The sequence below is a fragment of the Carlito syrichta genome, unplaced genomic scaffold, assembly GCF_000164805.1.
Source record: "Carlito syrichta isolate Samal-C Ts95f unplaced genomic scaffold, Tarsius_syrichta-2.0.1 Scaffold288575, whole genome shotgun sequence".
In the NCBI taxonomy this organism is placed as follows: domain Eukaryota; kingdom Metazoa; phylum Chordata; class Mammalia; order Primates; family Tarsiidae; genus Carlito; species Carlito syrichta.
Window position 1 is genome coordinate 33,329 of NW_007232671.1, and position 20,677 is coordinate 54,005.

General features: G+C 37.1%; 1 pseudogene; it reads left to right on the top strand.

Moving 5' to 3' along the window:
• The window catches only part of LOC103255881, a 32,671-nt pseudogene extending 17,321 nt beyond the window's left edge, over positions 1–15,350 (top strand).
• The last annotated feature ends 5,327 nt before the right edge of the window (positions 15,351–20,677 follow it).

The following is a 20,677-nucleotide window of genomic DNA, read 5'->3' on the forward strand; positions in this document are numbered from 1 at the left end:
TTCTGTAGATTCTTTGGGATTTTCTATATAGGCAATTATGTTATCTGCTAATAAGGACCATTGCTTTTTCTTTTCTTGCCTTACAGCACTGGTTAGACTCTCCAACACTTTGTTGAATAAGTGTGGTGAAAGCAGAGTGCTTACCTTGTTTTTGATATTAGAGAGACTATTTTCAGTATTTCATCATTAAGTATAAGGTTAACTAGGTTTTTTGCAGATATTCTCTAGAAAGTTGAAGAAGTTTCCCTCTATTTTTTTTTTTTGAAAATTTTTACTGCAAGTGAATGTTAACTCATTACTTTTTCTGCATTGATTGATATGGTCACAAGACTTTTTTAATTGGAAAAAAGAAAGTGGAGGGTTATATTGGTTGATTTTCAAATTTTACACCGGACTTGCATTTCTAGATAAACCCCATGTGGTCATGGTGTATAATTCTTTTTGTGCATTATTTAATTATATTTGCCCTTTTTTTGTTAAGAAACTTTGCATCTATATTCTTGAAGAATACTGATCTATTTTATTGTATTGTATTACAATCTTTGGTTTTGGTATCAGTAATACTAACTTCATAAAATGAATTCTGAAGTATTCCCTTCCATTATCTAGAAGAGATGGTGTAGATTGCTGTTAATTCTTCTTTCATTTTTTGTAGGAGATAAACCAATTTTAGTGCCCTTCGTTATGTTATACAAAAATCTAGAAATAATTGATTTGTACAAAAAACAAATTAATAAAATAAATGAGAGCAGAAAAGAATTTAAATTTGCTTTTTTCCCATCATGATATTAGGATGATAACCATGTCAAAGCACATGTGACTGGCTTCAGAATAGGATTTGTTCACTGGCCAAAGCCTTCCACAAAATTAAGGCTTTCAGTGTCTCTGTCTGCTCTACTGGTTCTTTTGAGGTCTTCAAAAAAAGTAGTATACTGTGAGTGCTCCAGGGCTGTGCTGAACTCCACCAACACATCAGCAAAAGTGTTGTCCACCCCTCAGTCAGCAAGGAAATCCACCAGATGTTGAAACATGGCCCAGTCCAGGGAATGTGTTAAGTGTGTAACTGGCATTCGTCCAATCAGACTTACCAGTAGGCTGAAAGCTAAATTCCCTTATAGAGAAAATGTCCTTATCAGCCTCCTTTTCTTGTCCAACCTCATCCTATGGATACTGAGAGTCTAGCACAAGGGCCTTTATGCCATGTTCTTTATAACTTCAACCACAAAATTGGGAGTTGACGTCAGTTCAGGCTCTCTTCTACCCTTGTGAGAGATCCTCCTCACCACCAAAAGATGGTGGGATGCTGTTGTCTATGTTGAAAATGACAGTGATCTTTTCCCCAGCAACTTTCAGCATGAATGAAAGAGACACTGAAAGCCTTTTCTTTGCAGCGGCTGGAAGAGCACCTGAGCGCAGAGGCCAGCACAAATTTAGCTTCTGTCCCATTCACTTACAGCTCCCAATTTTCAGACATCTTAGGGAGAGACTTGTGCTTCTGGAGTTTCTCTTCCTCAATTTCATCATTCAGAAATTCAAATTTCCACAAATTTTAATATGTTTATTTTCATTCTTTGACTCATGCACAGTTTAGAAGTGTTTTGTTTAATTTCCAAGTATTTGGCGTTTTACTGGTATCTTTCTGTTGTAGATTTCTAGTTTGATGCCATTTTGGTCAGAAAATACATTATATGATTCAACTCTTCTAAATTTGTGAGGTTTGTGTTATGACCCAGGATATGATCTATCTCAGTATATATTTCCTGGGCACAAGAAAGGAATGTGTGAATGTGTATTCTACTATGTGGTGTTCTATAAATGTCCACTAGGTCAAATTGGCTGATGGTGTGGATGAATTTTTAGAAATTCATTCTGATTTTGTTTAATATTCTGTCAGTTATTGAGAGAGAGGTTTTGAAGTCTCTAACTGTAATTGTGGATTTGTTTGTCTTTTTAGTTCCATTAGGTTTTGCATCACATATTATGTAGCTCTGTTATTTGGTATATACCCATTTAGGATTGCTATGTCTTTTTGGAAAATCAACATATTTATCACTATTTAATGTTATTGTCTGTGTCTGGTAATTTTCTTTACTCCAAAGTCCAGTTTATCTGATACTAATATAGCCTCACCTGCTTTCCTCTGATTGTTTACATGGCATGTCTTTTCCTATCACTTTACTTTTAACTTGCCTATATTACTCTATTTGAAGTAAGTTGTAAACAGCATATAGTTAGGTCATGTTATTAATCCACTTTGACAGTCTGTCTTTTAATTGTTGTATTTAGATCATTTACATTTAATATAATTATTGCAGTAAGGTCTTTAGTCTGTCATTTAATTTTTTTGTTGTTTTCTGTTCTATTTTTTTCTTTTTTCGGCCATTCATTGGGTTATCTGAGCATTTTTCAGAATTTCATTTGTTTTTGTTTTGTTTTGTTTTGTTTTGCCAGGTTCTCACTCTGTTGCCCAGATTGGAGTGCAGTGGCATGATCCCAGCTCACTGCAGCCTCAACCTTCTGGGCTCAAGTGATCCTCCCATCATAGCTCCTTGAGTAACTGGGACTATAGGCCACCACACCTGGCTAATTTTTTTTTAGATATTTTGTAGAAATGAGGCTGGTCTCAATCTCCTGGGCTCCAGCGATCCTCCTGCGTTGGCCTCCCAAAAGTGCTGGGATTATAGGTGAGAGCCACCGTTCCCCACCTGTATATCTCTTTGCAGAGCTTTTTTAGTGATTGCTCTAGGTCGTGTATGTACATGACATCACTGTTTACTGGTGTCCTCATTTACTAGTTCCAGTGAAGAATAAAAACCTTGCCTCCTTTTCCATCTCTTTCCTGTCTCCTGTTTATAATTGTCTTACACATTTGCCTTATCTACATCTAGAACCACATTAGACAATATTGACTTTTTTGTATTTTTCATCTTTTTATCTCCTCAAATTTGTTATTTATCAGAAGTGACTAAAATAAAAAATATAATTGAGATTTGTGTTTCAAATGTCAAATGTAAATTAGAAAACTCAAGAGGAGAAGGAAAGCCTATTGGGTTTGCCTATATTTATCTATATTACCTCTGTTATTTTTTCCTTTCTGATATTCCAAGATTTTTTCCTTTATGGTTTCTTGTTTGTTTAGAGAATTTGCTTTTGCCTTTCTATCAGGGTAGGTTTGCTGGTGACAAATTCTCTCAGTTTTCTTTCTTCTTAGTATGTCTTGATTTGCTTTTCATTCCTGAAGAATCTTTTCACTAGGTATAGGATTCTGGATTGACTTTTTTCTTTCAGTCCTTCAACAATATTTTGCCTCTTATCTGGCCTCCATGGTTTCTGATGCTATCAATCACATTTTTTCTTCTATAGGTAAGGAATAAATTCTCATCAATGTTTTCAGTAATTAAATCATGATGTGTCTTGGCATGAATGTCTTTGAGTTTATCCTATTTGGTGTTTCCTCAGCCTCTTGAATCTGCAGGTTTATTGTCTCTTACCAAGTTTGGGATCTTTTAGTCATTATTTCTTCAAGTATTTTTTTTAGCCTCACTTTCTTTCTCCTTTCATTCCAGGACTCTGGTGTTGCAAATGTTGGGTCTTTTATTATAGTCCTATAAATCCCTGAAGTGCTACGCACTTTTCTTTTTCAGTGTATTTGCTCTCTATTATTCAGACTGTATAAATTCTATTGTTCTGTCTTCTAGTTCACTGGTTATTTCCTCTGTTCTTTCCATTCTGCTGATGGGCTCATCCACTGAACTTTTTATTTCAGTTATTGTATTTTTCAGTTATAAAATTTACATTTGGTTCTTTATGTCTTCTATTTCTTTGCTGAGTCTTTCATTTTTTTGTTTTAAGTTTGTTCATAATTGATTGTTAAAGCTTTTTTTTTAATCATGGATACCTCAAAATCATTGTCCACTAATTCTATCATCTCTGACATCCTGAGTTTGGAATTTATTGGTTGCCTTATTCAGTTTGGCATCTTCCTGTTTCTTGGTATGATAAGTGATGTTCAATTGAAACCTATACATTTTTGTATTATGAGAGTCTGGATCGTCTCTGGCTTCTCTGACACTACTGTGGAGGGGGCAAGGTCAGGGGGTGGACATCTTCTAACTGCCAGGTGGAGGTAGGAGTCATAGTTCCCACTTGACCTCCATTGATACCTAAGATGTGTGGGGAACACTTTGATAGTTCTGGGTAGGGGTGGAAGTCCTGGCTTTCCATGTGGTATCTACTGACACTGTGGTATTTGGGGATGGTCTTGTTACCACTGGGTAATGATGAAAGTTCAGAATCTCCACTAGGCCTGCTCTGACACCAGCCTAGTGGGGAGAGTGTGGGTGTCTTGTTACTGCCAGGTGGGGGTGCAAGTCTTGGTTTCCCTTGTAGCCTTCACTGACACTGCAGCAGAAGGGGACTTGTAACCAGTTGGTGGGGATGGCAGTCTTGGTTTCCTGCTTGACGTTCTCTGATAGCACGCTGGTGGGTGTGTTGAGGTATATGGTTACAGCCTAGAGAGGATGGAAGTCTAGGTTACTCTCTCCACCTTTTCATGGGTAGATCTGCTGTTTTATTCTGTGGTGTCTGGCTGGAATAGAACTAGTGTCTAAAAGTGTTCTATGTTTTCTAGCTTGAAAAGAGTAGTCTTTGGCTAGACAGAGTAGTCTTTTTTTGTTCTGTATCCTTTGGTGTACTGAATTGCCAGCTTCTTCAGCTCCAAACTTGGGTTATGCTGCAAAAAGAAAACCAAGGAAAATTTCTACAATGTTGGTGTTATTTGTAAGGTTTTGAGGATCCTAGCTGGTCTGCCTTTTTTCTCCACTTTTCAGTCTTGGTTGTTTTAAAAATAATGCCCATGGTTTTCTTTCCTACCAGAAGGAATAAGGACTCCTACTTCATTGTCCCAGAAGTGGCAATCTGATCAATTACTTTTTAATTATCAAATTATCTGTTCATCTTCATAATATTTTGTATATGATTATATCATTTGCTAGGTAGCTCGTAAGTTAAGTTGTTCTCCTTTTAAAATTTTACATGATTCCTGATAGTTTAATATTTAATTTTAACTATTCTGTTGTATATGTTTTTTTTAATATAATTACTCCTAAGTAATTATGCTCATACACCCCAAACTGAAAAACTCTAAACTGAGGACCCAATTGGCAGATTTTTAAAAGCGTCTCTACAGAAGAGTTAGGCTGGTGTGTGTTCATTTGATCCCTACATACGTAAAAGGGGAAGTAATAAGAAATATTTTCTCATGGTATACTACTACTCTTGGAAAATTAACTCAACACACATTAGATGTGTCATAAGTTGGTTATACCAACTTTTTTTCATCTGTGATGTTGTGTATTAAGTTATTTACAAATGGTATCTCAAATAATTATAGAGGCTTGAGTGAGTCATTTTTGCTTTCCAAAGTGCCTCACATAGCATTAGGAAAGAAACTATTCCTGTTACTGTTACTTTTTTGTTGGTGCCATGTGTTGCCAACGGACAATGTGAAGAAACTGGACTACATTCAACTCTTTCTGATTACTCTGTAATCAGAACTAGCATGCTGATTTTAACATGCATAGTAGTGGAGGCCATTGTTTAACTCATAGAAGTGATTTTTTAAAATTATTATTTATTATAGAGATGTGGGGTACAATTCAGGGTTAGGTATATAAACATTGATCATGCAGGTACCCTTGTTGATGAGGTGTGCCCCTCCCTCCCCTAGCAGTTTCCCTCAACTGCCAATTACACCCCAGCCCTCCGTGACAGTTTTCCACTACTGCCAGTCACTTTCTTATACCATTATAATTGTTCAAGGTCAGCTTATGAGTGAGAACATATGGAACTCAGTTCTTTGTCTCTGTGATAAGTCACTAAGTATGATCGACTCCAAATCCATCCAAGTTGCTGTGGAGTCAATATATTTGTCCTTCTTTATGACTGCATAATATTCCATAGTGTATATGTACCATATTTTTTTTATCCAGTCCAGCTTCAATGGGCAACATGGTTGGTTCCATGCTTTTGCTATTGTGAATACAGCTGCAGCTAACATATGTGTGCAGGTATCTTTTTCATAGAATAATTTGAGTTCCTCTGGGTATATTCCCAGTAGGGGAATTGCTGGGTCATATGCAAGTTCAATTTCTAGTTCTTTCAGAAATCGCCACATTGTCTTCCAAAGAGGTTGTACTCATCTGTATTTCCAACAGCAGTGTAGAAGCATTACTTTTTCTCCACATCCTTGCCAGTATCTGTTGTTGTTTGTTTTATTAATGATGGCCGTTCTTACAGGGGTTAGGTGATATCTCAGTGTGGTTTTGATTTGCATTTCGCTGATGATGAGTGAGGCTGAGCACTTTTTCTTGTGTCTGTTGGCTGTCCATATATCTTCTTTTGAGAAGTATCTATTCATGTCTTTTTCCTACTCTTTTTTTGCCTACTTTTTAAAGGGGCTGTTTGTTTATTTTCTTTTGGTGTGTTTGCGTTCCTTGTAGGTCCTAGATGTTAGACCTTTGTCAGATATACAGTTGGCAAATATTTCTTCCCATAGATGTTAGACCTTTGTCAGATATACAGCTGGCAAATATTTTTTCCCATTCTGTGGGCTGTCTCCCTGCTCTCTTGATGGTTTCTTTTGCTTTGCAGAAGCTCGTTACTTTGATGAGGTCCACTTGTCTATTTTATTTCTTAAGGTATTTGCATTTGGTGTTCTGAATGGGAATTGGTTCCCAGTTCAAATTTTCATAAGGGTATCTCCTGTGCTTTCTGAGATTCTCATAGTTTGAGGTTTTACGTTTAGGTCTTTGATCCATTTAGAGTTAATTTTTGTGTATGGTGATAGGTAGGGGTCCCGTTTCAATCTTCTGCGCATGGTCAGCCAGTTTTCCCAGCACTGTTTACTGAATAGGTTCTCCTCTAACCAGTGGTTGTTGTTGGAGACTTTTTCAAAGATGAGTTGGTTGAGGAATTGAGGCTTTGCTTCCAGAATCTCTATCCTATTCCATTGGTCTATGTGCCTGTTCTTGTACCAATACCAGGCTGTTTTGATTACTGTAGCCTTATGGTAAAGTTTGAAGTCTGGAAGTGTGATACCTCCTGCTTTGTTTCTTTTGCTAAGGATTGTTTTGACTATTCGTGGTCGTTTATGTTTCCATATGAATTTTTGTATTGTCATTTCCAGATCTGAGAAGAATGATGTTGGTAACTTAATGGCTATTGCATTGAATCTGTAGATTGCCTTTGGTAGGATGGACATCTTAACAATGTTGATTCTTCCAATCCATGAGCATGGAATATTTTTCCATTTGTTTGTGTCATCTTTGATTTCTTTAAGCAGTGTTTTGTAGTTCTCATTGTAAAGGTCTTTCAATTCTCTGGTTAGGAAGATGCCGAGGTATTCAATTTTTTGGTGGCTATTGTGAATGGGATTGTGCTTTTTATTTGATTCTCTGCCTGCTAGTTGTTGGTGTAGAGGAATGCGACTGTGTTTTGCGCATTTATTTTGTACCCTGAGACTTTGCCAAAGTCCTTTATCAGTGAAAGCAGCTTTTTGACAGATTATCTTGGATTTTCAAGACATAGGTTCATATCATCAGCAAAGAGGGATAACTTGACTTCCTCTTTTCCTATTTGTATACCCCTAATTTCCTTCTCTTGTCTAATTGCCTGAGCTAGGACTTCCAACACAGTATTGAACAAGAGAGGTGAGAGAGGGCAGCCTTTTTCAGGGGAAATGTTTCTAGTTTCTGTCCATTTAGCTGTGGGTTTGTCGCAGATGGCGCTTACTATTTTGAGGTATGTTCCTTCTATACCTAGGTGTTTGAGGGTTTTTATCAAAAAGGGATGCTGGATATTATCAAAAGCTTTTTCTGCATCTAATGAGATAATCATGTGGTTCTTGTTTTTACATCTGTTGGTGTATTTAATTATACTTATGATCTTGCGGATGTTGAACCAGCCCTGCATCCTGGGAATGAGCCTACTTGGTCATGGTGGATGATTTTTGAGATGTGTTTTTGGATCCGATTTGCTAGAATCTTGTTGAGGATTTTTGCATCTATGTTCGTAAGGGGTATTGGCCTGTAGTTCTCTTTCTTTGTGAGATCTTTACCCAGTTTGGGTATCAGTATGATGTTAGCTTCATAAAATGGTTTGGGGAGAATTCCATCTCTCTCAATTGCCTGGAATACTTTCAGTAGGTTAGGTATCACCTAGAATTGTAGAATTCTGCTGGAAAGCCATCCGGTCCAGGGCTTTTTTTTGGTAGGTAGTTGTCATATGACAGAGTCAATTCCCTGTGTTGTTATTAGTCCATTTAGTGTCTCGATGTCTTCTTGTTTTAACATAGGGAGGTTGTGTGATGTCATAAAGTCCTCCATTTCATCTAGGTTATCAAGTTTGTTTCCATATAGATGTACATAGTAATCTGATAATCCTTCGTATTTCTTCAAGGTCAGTTGTGATTTGATCTTTTGTTTTTCTGATTGTGTTTATTTGGGCTTTTTTTCTCTTTTGCTTGGTCATTCTGGCTAGGGGCCCGTCAATCTTGTTAATTCTTTGAAAGAACCAGCTTTTTGTTTTGTTTATGTTTTCTATGATATTTTTGTCCTCTATGTCCTGTATTTGGTCTCTTATTTTTGTGATTTGGATTCTTCTGCTAAAGTTGGGGTTTTGGTGATTTTCTCTTTCTAGTTCTCTTAGGTGATTTGTTAGCTCTCCATTTGTGATCTTTCCATTTTCTTGATGTGTGCTCGTTGCGATATAAATTCCCCTCTTGAAACTGATTTCATGGCATCCCAGAGATTTTGGTAAGAGGTTTCTTCATTTTCATTTGTTTCCAGAAATGTTTCAATTTCTTCTTTGATTTCAGTGTTGACCCAGTTGTTGTTCAGCATCATGCTGTTTAGTGTCCATGTCTTTGGAGGCTTTGGGGAAATGTTACTGGTTTTGATATTTATTTTTATTCCACTGTGATCTGAGAATGTTCATGGCAAGATTTCAACCTTATGGAATTTGTTTATGCTTGATTTATGGCCAAGAATGTGATGGATCTTGGAGTATGTTCCATGTGGTGTTGAGTAGAATGTATATTCTGTGGTTGCTGGGTGGAATAATCTGTAGGTATCCACTAAGTCCATTTGGTCAAGTTTAGGTTCTGGATCTTCTTGTTTATTTTTTGCCTTGATGATCTATCTAGTGCTGTCAGTGAGGTATTTAAGTCCCCTGCTATAATAGTGTTAGAGTCAATATCTTTTTTAGTTTATCTAGTAGTTGTTTTATAAATGCTGGTGTTCCTGTGTTGGGTGCATTTATGTGTAGGATGGATATTTCTTGTTGATGAATTGAACCTTTTATCATTATGTAGTGTCCTTTTGCATCTTTTTAAATTTTTGATAGCTTAAAGGTTATTCTGTCTGATATTAAGATTGCATGTCCTGCCTTCTTTTGTGATCCATTTGCCTGGAAACTCATTTTCCATCCTTTAACTTTGAGTCTGTGTGCATCCCTTGTAGTGAGATGAGTCTCCTGGATGCAGCAAATAATGGGGTCATGGTTTCTTATCCAGTTCACCATTCTGTGCCTTTTCAGTGGTGCTTGTAGTCCATTTACATTCAAGGCTAATTGCTGAAATGTGTGGGTTTATCTCTGTCATGAGGTTCTTATAAAGTTTTTTCTCTGCTTGTTTTCTTTTGGCTTTGGGATTAATGTATGTGTGTCTTTTCAAGTTTCTTGTTGTGTTGTATTCTCTGTTGATTCTGTGCTCAGCTGTTCTCTTGGGAAGTGTTTGGTGATTCTTTTTTTTTCTTTCTTCTGTGCTTAATACCTTTTTATGTGTCTCCTGTAGAGCTGGTCATGAAGCTGCATAATCTCTTAGGGACTGGATATTATCTGGGAAGTATTTTAATTCCCCATCACTGATGAAGCTGAGCTAGGCTGAATAGGAAATTCTTGGTTGAAATTGCTTCTCTTTGAGGACCTTTGAATATAGGGCTCCAGTCCCTTCTTGCCTATAGTGTTTCTGCCGATAGGTCTGCTGCTATTCTGATTGGTTTTCCCCAGTTGGTAGTCTGACCTTTCTGTTTTGCTGCCTTTAGGATTTTTTCTTTTGTGCCTAATTTGTGTAGGTGAATTACTATGTGTCTAGGGGTTAGTCTTCTCATTTGATGTCTTATGGGGGTTTTCTGTATCTCTTGTGCTTGGCTGGTTACATCTCTGGTGAGATGGGGAAAGTTTTCTTGGATAACCTCCCAGAATATTTGTTCCAAGTTGTTCTCATTTTCCCTTTCTTCTTCTGGGATGCCAATCAGGCGAGGGTTCAGTCTTTTGATATAATCACTCATCTCTTGTAGGCTTTGTTCTTTCTTTCTGAGTCTTCTTTCCATGTTTTTTACAGATCAGGTTAATTCCATGTTCTGGTCTTCAAGTTCGAGATCCTTTCTTCAGCTAGATTAACTCTGTTTTCCATGCTTGTCATCTTGTTATTTATTTCCTGGATGAAATTTTTTATTGCCAGAATCTCTGTTACAAGTTCTTTCCATGTTGCATCTTGTCATTCTTGAGTCTTGTTCACTCTTTCCAACCCCTCCCTAATCCCAGTCGTATTCTGGGGCCAGTCGTTGGTGACTTCCATTGTTTGGGCACCAAGGTCTGAGATCTCAGGAGTTTTGTCTTTGGTAGACTTGGAATTGCCTGAGGTCTTCCTTTGACTTTTCCTCATTTGTGACAGATCTCTTGTTTTTTTTCTTTAGTTCTGCTATTCAGTGTCAGTGGGAGAGGCTTTCCTTCTGATGTTTGCTCAGTCCTCTACTCTTCCCTGATCTGGGCTTTGGATTTGTTCTATTTTCAAATAAGATATTGAATGGAAAGCTTTGCTGTCTCTTGTAGTTTTTGAAATCTGAGCAAAATGGGGGATGGGGTGCTAGGAGTCAAATGCTACTTACAAATTAAAATGTTCACTTATTGTGGTATGTTTTCCCTGAGATCCACTCCCCACCAGCACTCTATATGATGATGCAAAGGAGAAGCCAACCCACACTACAAAACAATCTGCAGTAACAACAAAGCAAGACAAAACAAAGCACAACAACAGAAAAAACCCAAGAAAACTAAACACACAAATACGTGTCTAGTACAAAGTGAAGAGAGAAGAAAGACAAAAACACCAAAGGGGGGAGAATAAGAAAAAAGGGGAAAAACAAAGGGGGGGGTATTCAGGTGGAACCCTCACACATATATTGACACACTCCTTAAAGTGTAAAAAATAGTATTTAAAAAATACTCAAAAGAGCAAAAACCAACAACAAAATCAAAAGATGAGCACTCAATTATTCACATACATACATAAACAGAGAATGACAAATAAAGGCAGAAAGAAATGGGGAAAGAAGAAAAAGAAATTTAGGGAGGGGATTCAGGTCAAAGCCTCACATACACATTCATGCACAAAGGAAAAATATTTTTAAAATAGATGAACTAGCAAGCAGTCAGAAAATTTTTAAAATTGAAAAATAATTAAAAATTTAAAAAACAAAACAGAACAAAACAAAAAACAAAGAGAAAAAACAAACAAACAAAACCTGTCCTCTTCTGGCAGGCTCTGTAATTGTTCCTCTAATCAGATCTCTCCTGCAGAGCCACCTCTTTCACTTCTCAGGGAAGCAAGGAAGGAGGACGGGCAGTGGAGGTGAGTGGGGCTGCAGTCCTCCCTTCCCACTCTTGTATAGGCAGGGAGATCTCTATTGGGGATGTACAGGATATTCTCTTCCCCAGGTACGCACTCTCACAAGGTTGCCCCAGCCAAGCCTATCCTGGAATGGGGTTCTCCTATTGTGACTGATGTCCAGGCTCCATCTGGTTTTGTCCCTCTCGGTCGTGGTCCAGCTATGTGGGTCTGATGTTCAGAGGATTGCTGGGGAGGAGGGGGTTTATGTCAGGCTGGACTCACCACTGATCTCTTTGGATTCTTCCTCGTCCTTTTTTGGCCACACTCTTTGTCCCATGATTGGGTCAGGGTAGGGGATGGGGCACCTGGAACTCAGCACTCGTCAGGTCCTTCTGAGGCTTGTGCTCTCAGGATATTTCCTGTGGACCACAATCCAGCCCTGAGTAGTTGATCTGCCATTCACAGAGATCAGATCTGTGAGCTCCATCAGCCGCCCTTTCCAGCGCCTTGTTAGGTCTCTCTCCTCCTTCAGAAGTGATTTTTAAATTGAGTTGGGCTATTTTAAAACTGAAGTGTTTTTAAAAATGTAGGGTCTTGTTTCTGTCCTCAAATTAACAGCATTTTACTAAACTTAAATACTTTTCTGCAACTAATTATCTCTGAGAGAACATGTGCATCTTTCAGTAAAGTTTTTAAAGAATTCGTTTTGTGGGGGCAGAGTGAGAAAACTGATTTATCTATAATGAAAGAGAGTGGTACAGGAATCAAGTGTTGACACTCTTGTGACACTCTGTATGTGTAGTTTTTGAAAGTGATAAATGATCAACAACTTGCCAGAAATGGAACAAATGGAAATGTTGACTAAAATTACCTACCACAACTTATCTGTAAAACATTTTTTCTTTGTACTTTGCATTTGAGGCTAAGAAGTGATTATAATAAACCTCTTGTAGTCCTGCTTATTTAAAACTGACTGTCATTGTCTCAAATTGTAACTTGTAGGGTACTGGTGCTTCTGAGAATAAGTGTACTCTGAGTGACAGTGGGATCTATGCAAGGAAGAGACCCGTATTAAGGTGTGCATCACCTGAAACAACCTCTTTCCAATGGACAGATTGATTTCACCTAAGAAATAACATCTTGTTAAATTCCCATTTTTGAGTTGTATTGTTTTCTGGCTTTGAAAAGTATGAAAACTATGTAAATTTTAGTAATCTCAGAGGTTAATGATTGAAAGTCTTGTGAGAATGCACTGTTGCTCTAGATCTGCAGAAATGACAGGAATGCTGTGTCACTCAGAACTCAGACTGTACTACAACATATTAATAAGCACAGCTTTTCTAGTTTATTTTTAGAATAACATGAAAAAAGATTTTTAAAGCAGTGTTGAATATGACAGTTCCTTATAACATTTGTTTTCAACGGCATAGGACTTCTTAGATGAACACTATGATATTCCCAAAATATCTACAGTGAATAATATTATACATAATAATGAAGGCTATGGGATTGTCTTGGTGAAGCCCAACAATTTTCTCTGATATGCAAGAAAATGCCCAAGATGGGACTGGAAGTATGCTATATTTAGTAATTTTAAAATATAAAAACCAAATATAATTTACTTAATTTCAGCATTTAACTCTGATTAAGAATCTGAGTCTTCCTCATTTCCTTAAAAAAGATTGCTGGAGCCGGGCTTGGTGGCTCAGCCTGTAATCCCAGTGTTTTGGGAGGCTGAGGTGAGTGGATTGCCTGAGCCCGCGGGTTCGAGACCCGCCTGGGCAACTTGGTGAGACCTCATTTCTACAATAAATCAAAAGTCAGCCGGGCATGTAGCGCACGCCTGTAGTTCCAGCTATTGGAAGGCTGAGGTGGAAGGATCACCGGAGCCCAGCAGTGGTCGGTAGCGGCCACCGCACTCCAGTCTAGGTGACAGAGTGAGACTCCAACTCAAAAAAAAAAAAAAGATTGCTGGAATATGCTTGGGCATGCAGAGAAACTTGGTAAAGCCATAACTTCGTAAAATCTTGGGGTGAAAAAATTTCAAGGTCATCAAGATGAACTGTTCACTCAAAACCTTGATGTGATTTCTGTGGTCCAGCACTTCCCTTCTTATCATGGTTGGCATTCTATAAATGTGTAAGATAAGAATGAGTGTGTGATAGCAATGGTGGCTTCTGCTGGCATTTGTTAAAGATAAAGATATTGAAACGAATGTGCCAGGTTGAGGTTGTGTTTACTAGAGAGGACAGTGGAGTTTGCCTCTTTTTTTTTTTTTTTTTTTTTTTTGGTAGAGGTAGATATCTCCTTGTCACCTACCTTTCTTGTCAGCAAAGTTGAGCTAAGTAAGTGGGAATTTGAGAACTTCAAACTTCAATTTCTCATGCAGATCACTCTTAAATCTCAGTCATAGAGAAGGATTAAGCATTGCTGTGAATGAGGAAAGTTTAAAGCAGTTTGCTTGTTTATTTATTTGTTTAATCAGCTTTCTCAGACTGAAAAAGGAGTTTAGAGAGTAGTCTTTGTCATCCTTCAGGATCTGCTCCCAGGTGTATTTTATCCCAGTTTTTTATTTCCCCACAGATCTCACAAAGGTGAGATTGGGGTGTCAGCCAGGCAGGACTCTTTCCTGAAAACTCTGGTGGAGGAATCTGCTTCCAAGCTCATTCATGTAATTTATTGGCAGAATTCATTCCTTTAGGACACAAGACTGAGGTCTTTGTTTTTTTGCTGACTGTTAGCTGGGGCTTGCACTCAGCTCCTAGAAACTGCTCTCAGGTCCTTGACCCATGGCCCCCTCTGTTTCAGTGACAGAGAACCTCCCTCAAAGCAAATTTCCCATACTTTGAGTCTCTCTGACTTCCTCTTTTACCACCAGCTGGAGAAAACTGATTCACAACCTTAATTACATTGCAAAATTACAATGCAAAAGCATTTTGCTTTTTAATAGTCATGAAAGTAGTACCAGCGGGTGGGGATCATGAGGCCCATCTAGAATTAGCTGCTAGATTGGGGGTTCATTTAAGAAAAGTAGCACTGTCTTATTAATCTTTCCATCCTAGCTCCTAGCAACAGTGCTTAGCAGATAGTAAATATCCAGGAAATGTCTACTGAGTAAATGAGATTCTAGGATGAAAAGGATGTAAAGAGTTGAAAATTGGTAATCTTGGATGAGGGTCAGGAAACCTTGGCATAAAAGGCAAGACAGCTGCTCATTGAGATTCTTATGGTGAAGAATGTGTAAAATGCAGCTAGATGACAGCAGGAATCCTTGGCAGAAAAAGCTTGAAAGCTCTAACAGACTGTATAGAGATATACATGTTTTAGTTGGGTTAGCTTGTATATTTAACTTTATTTGTTATAATTTGTTTTACCAGAATATAAAGCACTTAAAACTCATACAAGTGTAGAGACAGATGCAGCTGAAAGAGTGGATCTAGAAAAACTGATTCAATGTGCAATTGATAAAAGATCTGACCTTTCGGAGCAAGTTGGGGAAAATTGTTAAATTGTAAATGAACAAGTTGCTGCACTCACAAAGGCCAGAAGAAGAAAAGGTTGAGTGAACTGGGTGTCATGCAAATTGATGACAACTTGAACACCACAGGAGATGTGTGTTGGGATTTCGGGGAATCAGTTCAAGTGGAATGGGAGAGGGAGTTTTGTCACATTTGTTTTCTGATCACAGTGATGTAAATAGATAACACAATATTGGATTTTGCACATTCTGCCCTGAGAATCACTGCTGCCATTGTAGCTTGCCTTATTTTTTTAATATTTGATATATTTAATTGGGCTTGAATGAAATGTAGATTTATTTTTATTTGCAGGTGTTGCACATAAAACACTCCCTCTTTATAAGAAAGATTGAGGAAACATATAAAATGAAAACTATTTGGAGATATTTTATCTGAAAGTCTTGCTTTCTTAAATACATAGTTCTCTCACATTAAGCCTGTTAGTAACTTTCCAGTGTAATTACACTTTAATCTAGCACTTCAAAGAGGAGGGAGAAAGTCAGGGAATGTAAAACAAGTGCATAAAAATGCAATAGGTGTCACATGTGCAGTGTTCTTAGGGTTGTTTTTTCATCGCAATTACAGCAAGTCTGATTTCCATGCTGTATTTGCATAATACTTGTCTTAAAATAAGAGCTTTTATGATTGGGAAGTTATCTGCCTAATCACACTTATTATTGAAAATCTGAGTGGGATGCCTTTTTATATTGAACTATGCAATCATCAAAACAGCAATAGCATAGCAGGTTTGAAGCAAATGAAATGTGTTGTTCAGAGCTGATGTGTACATAGAGCATTTTCACTACTACTGAATGTGAATGATTAAAAATAAGGAATTTTTCTTTTACTTTAGCAGGATTCTGATCATGTTTCTTACACAGTCAAAATGACAGCCTACTATGTGTTCTTGATATATTGTAAAACAAAGCGTTTAAAAATATGTTTTAAAAAGTATATATGATATTAATATGCCTACTGATTAAAATGATAGTGATTGAATTATAACATTGAATCTTGTGTTTTTTCAAACCCACTATAGGCCATATGTGATCCTTTAAAGAGCACACAATAATTTGGTATCTTTTTAGTATTTCAGAAAGAGTATTACATTTTTTTCTCAAGTGTAGTTTGTCTATTACATTTGAAAAATAATAACTCTTACCTTTCAGATGCTATTAAATATGGAAGAAGTTATGTTAGATTTTTCTAAAACATAGATTTATGTTAAGGTATTTTACTTTTAGGAAATCCTATTGCAATACTATAAGAAAGGAATTGGCAGTAGTAGGATACAGTCAGGGAAGGGGTGAGGGCACATAACATCAATAAGTGTACCCAATCTCAAATCAGGCAAAGTGGGGGCCAAAGGGAGGCCCAAATTTTACCTGTATGATGACCACTTATGTACCTAACCCTAAATTGTATCCCACGTATATAAAATCAAATTTTAAAAAAGATCTCATTGCAAAGAGTTTTAAAAAGTAATGCTGATGAATTCTGTATTGGCTTCAGACAAATACTGATTTTAAAACTGTTTATTTAACTTTTTAAAAATGAAATTGGTTTTCCAATTGAATTTCTACTTTATCTTGGAATTTATATTGGAATTTATATTTTGTCTTTTGTAACCACTAGATAGAGTGTTATGGCAAAGATGTAGCTAGGAGCAAAGTTAATACCTTCCTTGTTTCTTTTTAGAAAATAATAGGTATTTTATTTCTATTTTAATATAAATCTAAAGTCCTATTAATTTTTATTCATGTGATCGGTTATTAATGAATATGCCTAATGTGTTCTTATTTAAGTTATGTAGAACACATTTTGTCTCAATTGTGTGGCATTAAACATCTCAGATTTCATAGTATAGGCAGTATAAAGAGAGCCCTGCATGGGTATGAATTTGACATTTGAGATGAAAACACACTGAAACACTGATGTACAAAAGGAATCTTCCATGTTGGTTGAGTTACCTTTTGTCCTGTCCTTAATGGCCCACTTTGCATAATGCTCTTAAAATTCATTCATCAAGCCGTGGCTCAGCCTGTAATCCCGTGGCTCAACCTGTAATCCCGTGCCTTGGGAGGCTGAGGTGAGTGGATTGCCTGAGCCCACGGGTTCGAGACCTGCTTGGGCAACTTGGCGAGACCTCATCTCTACAATAAATCAACAAATTAGCCGGGGGTGGTAGCGCGCACCTGTAGTTCCAGCTATTTGGAACGCTGAGGTGGAAGGATCGCTGGAGCCCAGCAGGTCGAGGCTGCGATGGCTGGGAGCAGCCACTGCACTCCAGTCTAGGCGACTGAGTGAGACTCCAACTGAAAAAAAAAAAAAGAAAAAAATTCATTCATCTATTTGTTTCATATGTTAGTTTCTTTTTGTCTGTTCATTCACCAGTTGATGCACCACTTGGGTTGTTCAAATTTTTTTGTTATTATGGATAAAGTTGCTTAGATATTTGGGTAAAAATTTTTGTCTGAACATATATTTCATTTCTCTGGGGATGAATACTTGGGAATGGGATTGCTGGACTATATCGTAAGCGCACATTTTAAAAACTTTATTAGATAGTTTCAAATTGTTTTCCAAAGTGACTGTCCCATTTCATATTGTTACTAGTATTGTATTAGAGTTCTGGTTGCTCCACATCTTTCCCAGTGCTTGTTATTGTTAGTCTCTTAAATTTTAAGTATTCTGTGGGTGTGTAGTAATAGCTCATTGTGGTTTTAATTTGCATTTCCCTTATTATTTGTGATGTTTACTATCTTTTCATGAGTTTATTTTTCATTTCTATATCGCTGGTAAAGTGCCTAATCAAATTTTTTGCTTTTTTTTTTTTTCTCCCAAATCAAATTATGTTCTTGAGTTGTAATTTTTTTTTTCTTTTTAATTTGGGACACAAGGCCTTTATCAAATGTGTGCTTCACAAATATTTTCTGTCTATGGATTGAGTTTTTCCTTAGTGTCTTTTGAGAGCAGAAATTCAAATTTCAATCAAGTCTAGTTTTCAATATTTTTTCTATGGTTTATGCTTTTGCTTTACCTGAGAAATCTATTTTTCCTCTTTTTTCTTTTCCTGACTCCTTTTGTATTGATGATTGTAAAGGTTTTTAAGAAATCCATTTTATCTCTACTATTGACGTATTAGCTATACCTCTTTTTTACTTAGTTTTTTTTTAGTTGTGCTCTAGCGAATAGATCCTTCTGCAAGACATTTGCCAGTGTCTGGAGACATTTGGTTGTCACAACTGGGAGTGATGTGCTAATGTCATCTCTTGGGTAGAGGCCGTGGGTGCCACTAGACACCTTACAATGTACAGAACAACCCCCCATAACAAGGAGGCTCCACAACAAGGCTTAAAACATTATTAGTGCCAAGGTAGAGAATAGTTCTATGTCAGGGTTCAGCAACCTTTTTGTGTGAAGATCCAAAGAGCAAATATTTTAGACTTTGTATAACGTATATGATCTCCTATTGCCTTTGCCACTTACCTTCCTTAAAAATGTAAAAATCATTCTTAGCTTTTGAACTGTACAAAAATAGTCAGCAGGCTGGATTTAGCCTGTGGCCAGAGTTTGCCCCTGCTATAGAGTTTGCAATATTCTACCTTCGAATAATATTTTATTGCCTTATATGTAAGGTCTATTCCACCTTCTATCCTTTGTACCTTTGTCATACATTTTACTCCTTATATATGTTATAAGCCTTTTGACATGTTGCTGTTATTTTTGTTTTAAACTATTATCATTTAAAAAGATTTAAAGACATGTATTTTATAGTATTAATATATTTACCATTCTGGTGTTCTTTATTGTCTTGTATAGGTCCAAATTTCTATTTAGTATCATGTTCCCATCTAAATAACCTCCTTTATCATTTCTTTTGGTACAATTCTTCTGACAATTGCAGCTTTTGTTTGAAAAAGTCTTCAATTTTGAAGATGACTTTTGTCAGGTAATGCATTCTAATGGACAGTTTCAGTACTTTAAAGATGTTACTCCACTGTCATTTGGCCTATGTAGTTTCTGACAGGTAGGCTGCTGTCATATATTGTTTTTTCAAAAATGTTTTTCAGATTTCCATTTTATTGCTGGTCAGCAATTTTATTATCATGTGTCTGTGTGATTTTCTTAATATTTATTTTGCAAGGTGTTTATTGTACTTTTTCATCATATGAGTTTATTTCTTTGGAAATTTTTTCTATTCTCTTCCCTTTTTCTTCTCCTTCTTTGACTCTAATTACATGCATGTTACTCTGTTTCATTTGTCCCAAAGGCCACTGATGCTTTATTCGCTTTTCAGTCTTTTTTTTTCTTTTTGGATAATTTATATTGCTATGTCTTTATGTCTGCTGATCTTTTCTTCTGCACCATTTAAACTGTTGTCCATATCATTCAGTAACATTTTCATTTCATATACTGTAATTTTTTTCCCTACATGGTGTTTTTGGGCTGAGAGTTTTTTAGTGTTTTTCCTTTTTTTCTTTATTCTTTTTTTTTTTTTTGAGTTGGAGTCTCACTCTGTCACCCAGACTCGAGTGCAACTGCTCCTGGCCACCGCAGCCTCGACCTGCTGGGCTCCGGCGATCCTTCCGCCTCAGCCTTCCAAGTAGCTGGAACTACAGGCACGCGCTACCATGCCCGACTGATTTTTTATTTATTGTAGAGATGAGGTCTCGCCAAGTTGCCCAGGCGGGTCTTGAACCCGCGGGCTCAGGCAATCCTACTCACCTCAGCCTCCCAAGCCACGGGATTACAGGCTGAACCACCGAGTCCGGCTCCTTTTTTTCTTCATCATGATTATGTTTTCCTCTCTAGACTGTATAGAGCATGTTTATGATGCTAGCTTTATTATCTCTGTTGCTTCTGGGTCTGTTTCTATCAATTAGCTTTTCTCTTGGTGATGGGTCATTTTTTTGTTTGTTTGTTTCTGTGCTGTCTTATTTCTGATTGGATGATGGACATTATGAATTTTATATTATTACTCTAATTTGTTTTACTCCTTTAAGTAGTGTTGGCTTTTGTTCTGAGATGTAGTTACTTAGAATTAGTTGGATTCTTTTTTTTTTTTTTTCTTTTCATTAATCAGTATTTTTTATTATGGTTTTGTGGGTTACAGTTAAGGGTTAGGTGTACAATGATGTTTCATTCAGGCACCCTGTAGATAAGAAGTGTTTTCCCATCCCCCGACAGATATTTGCTACTGTTAATCCCATCCTCCTCCCCCCCCATAGTTTCCCAGTACCATCCGTCATTTTCTCATAATATTGCATTGGGTGTTCAAGGTCCATTATATGAGTGGGAACATGTGATATTCGGATTTTTGTTTTTGTGAGAGGTCACTCAGTATTATAGACTCTAGTTCCATCAGGTTGCAGCGAAATTCATGATTTTGTTCTTTTTTATAGCTGCGTAGTATTCCATCGTGTATATGTACCACATTTTTTTAATCCAGTCCTCTTTTGATGGGCAGCATGGTTGTTTCCAGGTTCTT